Here is an 11,384-nt window from a genome sequence, read left to right on the forward strand (position 1 = left end):
TTTACAATTTACTAGGTACTGGATCTGTGTTGTGCCAGACCTCTACATTCCATTTAATGGATAACATGCTTTGATATTCCAAATCAAATTAAAAATGGCACATTTCAACCTGGAACAAAAGTTTGCATTTAAAAAAAATACTTTTGTTCATTCATGAATTAGAGAACATCTTTGTTTCTGGATTGAAAGCTGTTTGAGTATATAATTTCTATATCACTGATTTTTTTTTTGACTGTCTGTATTATGTTAGCCCATTGTTTTTAGAATTGTTGTACTGCAGTGATGTCTATCTCTTTCTTTTCTAGTTATTGCTGTGGATGAGACATCTACGTTGTTGTGATTTCTGCCAGAGCTATTGTCATTCTGTACAATTTTGAAGCAAATAGTAATAGAAAGAAAGTGTTAGTCTAGAAAAGACAGACTGACATAAAAACAAATACAGTTCAGGAAAAAACGTACCAGGAAATGGTTTGAGAGAACGTACAAGAGAATAGTCAAAAAACACTGCAAAAACATTTAACAAGAAACAAAAACAATCAAATACCAAGACCTAAACAGAAATCAAAATGTCAGTAGTGATGACTGGAATCAAGAAGTCAAAGTACAAGGAAAGCACAACATGGCATTTTTGGAATGATTCCAATCCTAGGATCCTGGTGAAAGAGCACTAGCTTAGCAGTTCAAGAAACCAAGGAAAAAAATCACATTAAGGTACAAACACCAGCAGACATTTACACAAAATATTTATTAAGAAATGGAAAAGAAACAAAAAATATTGTTTGGTGCACATTTAGTGGTGTCAAAGTGGCCATATTTCATTTGAAATTGGGATTAAAAGTACAAAAGAATCATTAGTTTTCATTATTTTTGTTAAAATCTCCAGACTCTGTCTTTGACAGTATGCCTGTATTGCATTATGTTTTATTTTTGCTATGCCTCTCAGGGAGAGCCACCAAGTTTAACGGAATGACCAGGAGAAGGAATGTAATGCAGAATTGAAACCAAAACCAGTCCTACCTTTCAATTAAGTCAAATTGATAACCAAGAAATCAAGGTACAGAAAATCAAAACAAAAGTCAGGAACCAGAAGTTTTGAATATCAAAATTAAAATGAATGAAGGTTGTTGTTTTTAAACTATCCCCAAACTCAGATAGTGGCATATCTAACAAACCGGTTCACATAGCAGTGCACTAATGATGTTAATTGTGTAACTTGCATAAATGAAAATAATTTCCATTATGAAAATAATGGCAAATGTCATATTCAAGACCTTATAAAACTCATATTGGATATAATTGGTTGGCAAAAAAGGTTTAATTTAGTGTAAATGTAAGTGTTAATTAAGTGTAAATTAATCTACAGACAAAATTACACCAATTTATTCTAATTTTTTTATAACACAGTTTTTTATTTGTTGTTTGTCCTGGTTTACTCTCATCCCCCTTCCCATTTTCAGTAGTATGGTGCTTTATTGACTCTTTAAGACAGAGGTTCTCAAACTTATTTTGTCTACCGCCCACTTTGAGAATCAATTATTTTCTAGTGCCCCCCCAAAATGTTTAAGTTTACCACATCTTAAAAATCACAAACGCAATCATTACTTTACTTATAGCGTGCCATATGTGTCTTATCCTGTTTCTGAGTTCAAACTTACATTTTAAATGAGACTTTCTAACTAACGGGAGCAATAAAAACACAACTTTATAATATTTAAAAAGACTTTTATTCAAATTAAAACAAACATTTCAATTAAAATTTTAAAACTTATCTAATGTGAAGGATGAATCTGATGATTTTTAACAAGTTTGTTAATATCAGGTTCGAATTTACTCAAAAACAGCCGTAAGTCACCGTGTTCGGTAACATGCAAACGATTCCTCTTTTTAGTTAGCAGCGTTGCCACAGCACTAAATCCACGTTCACACAAGTATGACGATGGGAATGCTACCAAAAATCGTTGAACAATCGACCACAATCCAGGGTACAATTGTGGGATTGGCTTTTGTAGCCAAAATTCTTGGTAGCCATTTTTGAATTTGATTTTTATTTCCTCGTTCGTTGTCAGTTCTATAAGTTCTTCCTTAAGCTGGGATGATCCTGCTGTGTTGACATTTGAATAAGGATCCAACACCTAGTCCGGTATTTCCAATTTTAAAATGTCCTGGAACCGTTCTTTGATATCACTGTGGAGGTTCTCCAAATGTTGGCAGTAAACAAGCAAGTTGTCGTTGATGAAGGGTACTGCTGATAAATTAGGGAAATTGTGAAACTCACGTCTGCCGATGTTTTTCTTGTGTAAGAGCAGTTTGGCTACGAAAGCAGCAACGATATTTTTTGTTTTAATCAAGTTCAAGTCGTCACCTTGAAGTTGGAGATTGATATCATTAAACAATTTATACATGTCTGTCAAGTACGCAATATCATTCTTTGATGTGATGAGGTTGTTGCGCAATTCCGTGTCTTTGTTTTCCAAGAACTCTATCACAGAGTCAAACAGATTATAAAATCGAGTCAGACAAGTACCTCTTGATAGCCAACGCACTTCTGTGTAAAACAGCAATCGGTTGAAATCTTCATCATTAACAACACAAAGCTGATTAAATAATCTGTCATTTAAAGGGCTCTTTTGGATTTTATTGACTGCTTTGATGAGATGTTGCAGTGATTGAAAGAGCTGTTCACTCAAACTTCTCGCAACCAAATGTTGTCGATGAATGACGCAATGAACAGCGAGCACATCTGGAATTTTATTTTTTAAGTACGCTATGAAGCCTTTGTGACGCCCTGTCATAGCCGGAGCGCCATCCGTAGCAGCTGATATAATATTCTTCAAGGGAATTTATTTCTCATCACAAAACTTTTCCAGTGTATTAAATATGGTTTCTCTGGTTGTATCTGTCTCTAAATTTCTAGCAAATAATAGTTCTTGACATATTTTCTCATCTTTAATAAACCTCACGTATGACAACAATAGTGTTTCATTAGTTGGTAAAGTGGACTCATCCAACTGAATTGAGAATTGACTAGTCTTCAGATGATTGCACAATGAGTCTTCAATATTTTCAGCCATTTCATCAATTCGTCTTTGCACAGAACTATTGCTCAAAGGAATTTTTCGAATAATATCTGCCGCTGGTTTATGGAGCACAGTAGTTATTACTTCTTTTATTGCCGGTAAAATTAACTCTTCTCAATAGTGTGTGGTTTGCCTGTTTGAGCAATTAACAAAGAGATATTGTACGAGGCTCGAAGTCCATCATCGTCTTGTTTAGAAGCCGCTGAAAAAAGTTTTGATACAGTTGGCTGAGCTATGTACTTCTTTTCCAGGTCTTGAAAATAGGCCACATTTTTTTCTTTCTTATCTGGATGCATTTTATTCAAATGATCTTGTAGCCTAGAAGGCTTCATCGCTTCATTCGAAAATGTTTTTTGACAAATAAGGCACATAGGCGAAGATGGATTTGTGGGATTTTCAACAAATCCGTATTTAATATATTCTGCACTGTATTGCCGTCTCTTCTTTTTTGCTTCCGACATGGTTTTGTCTTTACAAATACGTGAGTAAAGTATCGAGCTTAAAAAACTTTCTAATGATTGCGTGCGAAAACGCCAATGAAAATAAAAGAAGTATTACGCGGTCTTATATAGGATTAAAATACAGCACGCACCGACAGGAATAAGACAAACATGCACAAACTCGTTTACCTCATTCGATGGAATTCGTACTGAGCAAGTTAGAACGGTAACCGTCATTTTTATAAAAAATATAGAAAAGAAAAAATATCAAATTGAAAAATGTCGAAATTTTAGTATAAATAAAAAATTGGTTTAGGGGTTAAGGCTAGGGCTAAGATTAATTTTTTATTTATATGAAAATTTCAACATTTTTTAATTCGATATTTTTTATTTTCGATAAAAACGACCGGAATCAGTTAGAACAAGTATCGATGATCCGGCCGCTTGATACAGGATTGCACAAATCGCGTTGTTTAATAAAAACTTGTTAAAACTTGATTGCTCATGGGCTACCTACGAAAGCCATGATAAATTATTTATATTTATACAATCAAACAGGACAGGAATAAGAACGAAATAATCGATGTAGTATAGTAGGTAGGTTTTGATTTTAGTTTAAATTTTAAAATATTAGAAAAAAAACACAAATAAGCCATCGCCCCCCCTAAACCGCTTCAACACCCCCCCAATTTTCTCTGGGCCCTTTAACGCCCCCCTGTAGGCCTCCAGCGCCCACAAGGGGGCGTTATCGCCCACTTTGAGAAAGACTGCTTTAAGAGCTAGTTATTTCAGGCAGTTATTCACATTTTCTCAATCCCTTTCCCTGCTAGTCCACAAAGTCTATTTTTTTAGCCTTGTTTCCTATGCTAACCATAAAGTCTTTTCAGGACTTTTATGTGCCATATGTTTTTTTTTCACCTTGTCACTATGAGAATTTTACTACTTCTTAAAATATTTGTTTGTTTTATTGAGCTTCCTGATCATGACATTGCCCACAATTAGTTTTAATTATAGGAACTGAGGCACATTGCTTATTTGTGTGAAGTTGGAGTGCAAGTGAATGACTTAGTTTGATGTTTAATGTGTGTTTTATAAGTGTAGAACTCAGCTCTTTCCTAAAAATCAATTTAAGTTTATTACCTACAGTTTATGTTTTGGCTTTATTATAATGATCTAAAATGGGATTCTTTTAACTTGTCAACTAATGCTATCTAATATTAAATCTGTTGATAATCAAATTGTTTTATTTTTTGACACTTGAATAATAGCTTGCCTTATTCAACTATAAGCAACATTAACATAAACACTCTCTTCCTATTTGGAGTAAAGCTCTCCACAAATTATCCATCCATCCATTTTCCAACCCGCTGAATCCGAACACAGGGTCACGGGGGTCTGCTGGAGCCAATCCCAGCCAACACAGGGCACAAGGCAGGAACCAATCCTGGGCAGGGTGCCAACCCACCGCAGGACACACACAAACACACCCACACACCAAGCACACACTAGGGCCAATTTAGAATCGCCAATCCACCTAACCTGCATGTCTTTGGACCATGGGAGGAAACCGGAGCACCCGGAGGAAACCCACGCAGACACGGGGAGAACATGCAGACTCCACGCAGGGAGGACCCGGGAAGCGAACCCAGGTCTCCTAACTGCGAGGCAGCAGCGCTACCACTGCGCCACCGTGCCGCCCTCCACAAATTATGTGACGTTATAATAAGGTGAAATAAAATCAGGTGGAAAAGTTTGTGACCCAATGACAAGGAAGTGAGCTTAAATCCTGATGGAAAGAAAATACAGGTGAACAATACAGCACATAGTTTAAGATCTAAGAAAAAAAAAACATACTTCTTGACCTTAAATTTACCTTTCAAGCTGTATTTAAATCCAGATCTATGCAACATCTTGCAAATGCAACTGTAGCAGGCAGATGATGGGTGTAATTTACAGATGAGCCATCCAAAGATGAATCTACGTTCATGACTAAATAGTCACTGAACAGCGGCAGTTTGGAAAAAAAAACATTGGGTTAAAATATTTGTGTATACAAGATGTTATAGTCAGGTCTATAAGTATTTGGACAGTAACACAATTATCATCATTTTGGCTTTGTATGCAATCACAATGGATTTGAAATAAAGTAATCATTACATGGTACAAGTGTAGAGTTTTAGCTTTAATTTAACGGGTTTACCAAAAATGTCATATTAGCCGTTTAGAAAAGGCATTTTTCTGCATAGACCATCCGGATTTCCAGAGTCTCAGAGTATTTGGACATTTGACTAACTAGTTGTTCCATAGCCAGATGGGAGCAGGTCCCTCATTATTTTGTTAACTATTAAGCAGGTAAAAGGTCTGGAATAGAATCCAAGTGTGGAATTTGCATTTTGGATAGGTTGGAAACCCAGCACTTGGAAATGGCTATGGGTTCCAGACTTCAGGCAGTCATTGACTGTAAAGGATTTTCAAACAAATACTGAAAATTGTCATTATATTTTTGATTATGTTAGTTTGTCCAAATACTTTTGAACCACTTAAAATAGGGGGACCAAGTATAAAAATGTGTTTTCTAAACAGCTCATACAATATTTTTGTTAAACCCCTGGAATTAAAGCTGAAAATCTACTTTAATCACATCTTGATTGCCTTGTTTCAAATCCAGTGTGGTGGTGTACAGAGCCAAAATTATGAAAATTGTGTCACTGTCCAAATACGTACGGTCCCTACTGTATGCAAGTCATTTTTCTGGAGTTAAAAACACTTTAAAATAAGCTGTATGGCCAAGTGTCCATGAAGATTGCTGCTGCAGTCTCTGCTACCTTTGCTAAAAGCAGATTCACTGAATCATTTGTGAATTATTTTCCTCAGCAAGAATTTACAGCGCCACTCAAAAGCAGGAACAGGGTAAATATTGAACTCTTTTAACATTGTGTAAACATATATCGAATGTGTGAAAAGTATAGTACATCATGCAAATATGCACAAAAATGTTATTTGTTGTATATTACTCTTGCAATACATAATGGAAAGCTGTTAATCATAATTGTTATTATGGGATGGTGTTTTTTTGACTCGATACAGATGCAGATAGAGACAAGAACTGCCTTGGAAAAATACAAATGACTTAGGGAAGACCTGGAAGAAGGTAGGGCAGTGTCATGGTTAAAACTACTACTTGTCTTAGTGGGTTTGCATAGCTTATTTGACATTACACTTACTTTAAAGGATTTATGCCTAAAATAGGCTTTCAATACAAGAGAAGAGGAAGCTTGTATGTGTTACAATTGAGCTAAGAAAGGAAATAACGAAAAATGAAAGTGGATCATGTGTGTCAACTGTTGTGGAACAGTATGCAATGGCCAAGTTGATGATAATCTTCATAATCAAAGTCAGTCAGTCAGTCATTGTCCAACCTGCTATATCCTAATACAGAGCCAATCCCAGCCAACACAAGGCACAAGGCAGGAACAAACCCCGGGCAGGGCACCAGCCTACCACAGGGCACACACACACACACCCACCCATACACCAAGCACACACTAGGGGACAATTTAGGATCGCCAATACAATGTCTTTGGACTGTGGGGGGAAACCAGAGCACCTGGAGGAAACCCACGCCTACACGGGGAGAACATGCAAACTCCACGCAGGGAGAAGCCGGGAAGCGAACCCAGGTCTCCTTACTACAAGTAAGAATAGCACCTCAGCTGCAACAAAAATGTCATTTTTTTGGGCGGTAATTACTCCTTCAGCATTTTGCACAAAATCCTTCTCATTTAGCGATCACTGAAAAAATAAAGGAAATTATTTTTCATGTCATACTATATTTTAATTCCCAAAAACAATGGCTAACATTTGCAATTTGGGGCAACATAGTTGTATGTTTTAGCCATCTGTTAAATGAACTCACAAAGAAATAAATTAGCTTTGAACAAATGTGCAAAATACATTTGCATAATGTTTGTTAAGAGCTAGAAAAATATTAATACTTAACACTGGACTACATTTTTACACAATGTTTTACACGCTGAGTGAACCAACAACAACAGCATATGGATTTTTAAAAAGTATAAAGGTATGAGCTTACAGCTTATGAAAAATTATGGTAAATAGTCAACTTACGAAATTTCTTCTTCTCCAAATACCCCAGTTACTCTATGTGATGTTATCAGTATTCTCTATCTAATTCTGCATCATGTTTTATATTTTATTTATTTGCGCATCATTTATACTTTGCCTTTGACTTTATTTTTAGCCTTGGCTTGAGCTGGGAAAACGTTTTGCCCGCAAGCTGAGCTCCATCAAGGCAGGGGATGGGACAGGATGCTTGCTGCTGGTGCTGATCGATGCATTTACAAAACAAAAGACACTAATGGAGAGGTGCAAAGGGATTTAAGGTGGACCAGGATTACAAGTGTTTTCGTAGCCTTAAATTAAGCTCCATTTAAAGTAATGAGGGTGCAGATAAGGAAACCATAGGAAAGGTTTGAAGGGGCTTGGCTTGATCACCTTTAACAAACCAGGTCAGTAATCATTACCACTCATCCCTTTCACCAAGAAAGTAAAATCCAAATCATAAGAAGTAAATTAAGACCACAAAATAATGGAAAAAGCAGAAACCCCAATGTATAAATTAGTGGCAAAATGTTGTACAAGTATTAGGGTGTATAATAGCACCCAGGTTCAAGAATTTAAAACAGAGCAAAAACGTTAATGTTGTACATGACCAGAAAAATTATGTCTTGGAAAATTGGCCTGTTTGCAACAAGGTAGCACAGTAATGGTGTCTGTCTGGTAGTGAAAAGGATTTTTTGGGATCCATAAAAGAATGTAATAGGTGACAGAGTTGTGTGGTTTAGATGAAGTGGTGGAGCGTGATGTGTAGATGTGATCAACATGCGTAATTTCTGTTTTATATACAACAAATGTTCAAAATCAAATATGAGGTTATTTTAAAAAGAAATCTGACGAATGTTGTTGTCTTCCAGTTGCCCTGGGGTGATTTGGAATTTCTGTTAAGTGTTTTACACACAAATGTTTTAACACACGTTTTTTGCATTTTAACTTTGCCTTCAAAGCACACATAAATAATCAACTTTATGAACTTTACACTACTGTAATGCATTGAAAACACCTGAGGATGCTAATGATCTGGTAACAACTACACAAGAAAAAAAAATACATTAATTTGGTGAAACACAATACAAACATATATCTGGACTGTTCCTATTTTTGGAGATCCAAATAAATTCTTGGAAAAAAAAGTAAAAATTTAACATAAAAATTCTTTTGAAAGAATACATTCATTAGACAGAAAAAAGTAGAATTTTTGTGCATCAGTGTCCTTTTCTCTGCTGGAGCAGAACAAAGGGCTGCATATACTTTATAAAACAGTATGGGAGGAGTGCAGTCGTTTTGCTTTTGTAACACATTGGAAGCTAGGAACTGCCCATGAGACCTGACCAGTTAAGGACAGAAAGACAGCATCCAAAAGACATGAAAAATGTGTACTTTTCAAAATGACTAACTAAAAAACAATTTACTGTATTTCATCTGCAGTAATAGAGAATTTCTGTTGCAGCCCACTCTTGGGAACACCACAAAAAACAAAACATTTAATACCCTTCACTCTTACTGTACCTCATTTATTGTTTCTTCCTAGATGTCTACCTAAATATCCTTCCAGTCATTTAATTTATCATGTCATTTTGCTCTCGAAAGTCCAGGTTGCACTTCCATTACTCCAATGTCACTCAAAAACAACACTGAAAGAGATTGTCTATTTATACCTTATTTTATATGTCACATTTAGATAAATTCCAGCTTCCCTTTTTCATTGGATTCTAACATAAAGTGTTATTTTAGCATTGCTCTTTAATGGCCTCTGGGTATGTTACCTTCTGTATTTATGTCTTAAGTATGTGCGAGTTATCATTGTCTGCACAGCTCCAACATCATAGTCATGGTGACAAACTGTAATTGTGATGTCACACTTTATTTCTCCCAAGTTTTCTTCCTTGGATTCGGGGTGTAAGAATCTCCATGTAATGCTGTCCTGAGAGGTTGGAGGGCACGTGATGTAGAAACATCTTTGGGGCAGCCAAAACCTCACCTAGTTGATTGTATGTAGTAATGAAAGCACGGATGGTTTGGGATCAAAGTCTGAACCGGCAATGCTTCCCACCACTTTTGTGGCAATGTTCAGCACTTGTAGAGCTATTTTTCTGTACCATTTTAGTGTTTTGCATAGCGGTGAATAATGTGATAACAGCTGATCGAGATAATCTGCACCACAGATGCGATCATTGCATTCGAGTACACAGTCAGGTTTCTTGATGAATTTACCATTTCTATTTCTTTTGCTATCTTCAATTATTTTACCAGAATGTATAGTAGACAACATAATTGCTTCTCTTTTGTCATTCCACTTTGATACCATAATTTGTCCACTTTACCATACAACAATTTCTTCTTTTTTTCACCATGTGGAGACCACTGCTTCAGGTAAGTATTTGCGATTTTTGTGAAGAGTTCCACAAAGGTATGCCTGTCTGTTTGACAGTTCTTGAGCTGTTGGAACACAAGTTATTACTGTATAGCACATTTCCTCTCCTGAGGACATTGTACAACAGTTTTAACACAACAGTTTTCTGCATGGCCAAATCTAGATATTGCATCCATTTTTCCACATTACATGAGGACATTATATACCTAGCCACAAGGTTCACATACTGTAACACAGTGGTCCCTAACCTTTTTGGCAGCAAGGACCACTTTATTAGATGCAAATTTTTCCACAGACCGGTTGGGGGGGTCAGTTTTATACACAATTTACATAACATTTCTATTATTATAAAAGTTATTAAGTAGTTCGCATATGTTTGCAACCCGAGATTTTTTCTTCTTTTTTTGCATATAACAAAGACATATGCTTTACATTTCCATTCCAACAGATTGCACATCACACACATTAACACTGCTATCTTTTTTTCGTGTCTGCCGTTTCTATAGGAGGGTGACAATGAGTTAAATTCCAATGGATGTTTTTCAAATGTTGACAAGCAATAAGCAAAAGGTATTACTGAAATCCACAGAAAACAAAAACAGCAAAAAAAAAAAAAAACAGGACGAGGAAAGTTCGAAGAAAGAGATTTTTTTTTTATAATATTTCTGTTTGGGGATCGTTGTGCAAATGTGCACAACTGAGCTGCGACCACAGATCTAACTGCTCTGTGGATGATTCATTCAAGCATTTCAAGTTCACTTTGTTGTAATGAAAGTATCTGCTGAATGTACTTCGTAGTAACGCGATTTCTATAGACTCATGTCATATGGGGAAACTGTCGGGACCATAAAAATACTTTGTTGTAATATTCTCTCACCTCGGTCTCTCTCTTCTCTCTGCACCACTGCAAAGCCCCGCCCGCCAAGCGTTCTGAAAAGTCTGAGTGAGTCGCCGTTCCCGGCAGTTCTCTCGCAGCCCGGCTATCAGACGGCTGCGGCCCGGTAGTTGGCCGCGGACCGGGGGTTGGGGACCCCTGCTGTAACAGATATAATTTCACGCCATATTTATGACATTTTTCTGGAATAAACTGTCTGAATGTTAGATGTCCAGGTTACAGCTTCATTGATTCATCACTGGAAATGTCTCATTGTAGGGTGATGTGAAATTAGCAAGTCACAAATGTGGCACAGTTAGGAACGGTCTGTCATTTTTTTTGCAAATCATCATTATTGCAAAAATTCCAGAATTTCAGTAACATCTTAAACCTATCACACTGCACAGTTTCATTGGAAACAGTTGTGGCAATAGTAGGATCTGTGCTCCCATTATTCCGTAGTTCTTGTTTTTTTTTACATG

The sequence above is a fragment of the Erpetoichthys calabaricus genome, chromosome 2, assembly GCF_900747795.2.
Source record: "Erpetoichthys calabaricus chromosome 2, fErpCal1.3, whole genome shotgun sequence".
NCBI lineage: Eukaryota > Metazoa > Chordata > Cladistia > Polypteriformes > Polypteridae > Erpetoichthys > Erpetoichthys calabaricus.